The sequence below is a fragment of the Nannospalax galili genome, unplaced genomic scaffold (assembly GCF_000622305.1).
Source record: "Nannospalax galili isolate Female #2095 unplaced genomic scaffold, S.galili_v1.0 scaffold1562, whole genome shotgun sequence".
In the NCBI taxonomy this organism is placed as follows: Eukaryota; Metazoa; Chordata; class Mammalia; order Rodentia; family Spalacidae; genus Nannospalax; species Nannospalax galili.
The window spans coordinates 142,531-144,528 of record NW_008348281.1 but is presented as its reverse complement, the minus strand read 5'-3'; positions in this window follow the sequence as shown (position 1 = coordinate 144,528).

Sequence of the window (1,998 nt, the reverse complement as noted above, 5' to 3'; positions counted from 1 at the left end):
TACCTGATGACTTTATATCCATGCTCAGATGCCAAGGAGCTCAGAAAGTAACTGACTGTGACTAGTAATAATAAGAAGATTTGAAATTTGAAACGCATGTACAAACATGTTAATGTCAATTGCATTGAAAATGAATTTTTCTGTATGAAACTGTATATTTTAATAATGAAATGGAGATCCTTTCTAACGTTTAAAACCTCATTTAATCTTATAGGGGAGCTCAGAAAGTAACTGACTGTCACTAGTAATAATCAGATATATAGAGATTTGAAACGCATGTACAAACATGTTAATGTCAATTGCATTGAAAATGAATTTTTCTGTATGAAACTGTATATTTTAATAATGAAATGGAGATCCTTTCTAACGTTTAAAACCTCATTTAATTTTATGTCTTATAGGGTTTATACTGAGTACAATATTGTATAACTGTAGTAATTTAACTGTAAACCTAAAAGTTTACAGCCAATTTTGAAAAAGATGCATCTTAGCTCAGAAAATTGTTGTTGATTATGTCAATGCTGATGTAATGAAATGCTTCTTCTAAGTATGTGTTTATTTAATAAATAACTAACTGGGAAAAAAAGATTATATTTTAAAAGTTGTACTGTAATACTAACACAAGATTTGGCGACATAAAATAAAAGGGCTATGACTTGTACTGGTGCCTTTGTGTGTTATGTTGACCAGGGGTAAATTTTCCAGTTAGTTTTTGTCAATTTGAGACAAACTAGAGTCACTTTCAGTGATGGACTATGATTAGGAAGTATAAGCCATATAACCTCCCTGCCCCAAGTTTCTTTGGACCAGTCCTTTATTACAGTGACCTAAAAGCAAACTAAAACTCTAACTAGTTATACTATATTTTCTGGTTAATAATGACAAGGGAAGACTCTGTACGTAGTGCTTACACATTTCATGTGTTGGGTATGTACATGCTGGGAATCAAAACTGAGTCCTCTGCAAGGGCAGTCAGTGCTCTTAACTGCTGAGCCATCATCTCTCCAGCCCACAAGTAGTGAAATATTTTTTAGCTGCAGTTGATTGAATTAAGAATTAGGACACTGCTGATGCAGAATGACTATAAACTAGTAAAATCAAATAACTGTAATATAATTAGACCTTCTTATTCTGTTTATGAAAACAGCCCTTCCATTCAATACCATGAGACTATTTGAATGTGGGTCAGTAGGAATTGTACTCAGCCTATTTACCTGGAAATGCTACAACTTTTCCTTAATAATTCCCTGAGGTCATGATTCTGGTGACTCTTTCCCAGCAGGTGGTGCCCTAAAGGCATCACTACTCAATGGGAGATACATCTCAGCCTCAAGGGTAGGTATCTGGTGTGACTTCACCCAGCTTTCAATATTGCTGATCTCCAATCTAACTTGTTTTAAAAATATTTTCAATGTATGAGCTCTTCTTTCTTTAACAGTCACAGGCTGTCAAGCCTTTGAACTCATTACTCCTTTCTAATGGTTAGTGTTCATTGTCAACTTGACAGAATCTGGAATAACCTGGGAGACGGACCTTTGAGCTTGCCTGTGGGGATTATGTTGATTGCCTTATGCTAACTGAGCTGGGAAGACCCACCCACTGTAGATGGTACCATTCCCTGGCTGGGACTGGAGACCATGTTGACTAGAGGAAGAGCTGAGCATTAGCATATATTCATTCCTCTTTATTTCTGATTGTGGATGCTATGTAACCAGCTACATCAAGCTTCCTTGTCTTGACTTCTCCACCATCATACACTAAGCCCTTGAACTATGAGGCAGAGTAAACACTTTCTACCTCACATTGCTTTTGTCAGGGTACCTTTTTAAAAATTTTTATTTATTATTTTTATCTTATGTGTATGCTATGAGTATATTGCCTGCATGTAGGTAAGTGTACCCATGTCATGCAATGCCCACAGAGGACAGAAGAGGCTGTTGGATCCCCTTGAACTGGAGTTATGGACAATTGTTAGCTGCCGTATGGGGGCTGTGATTC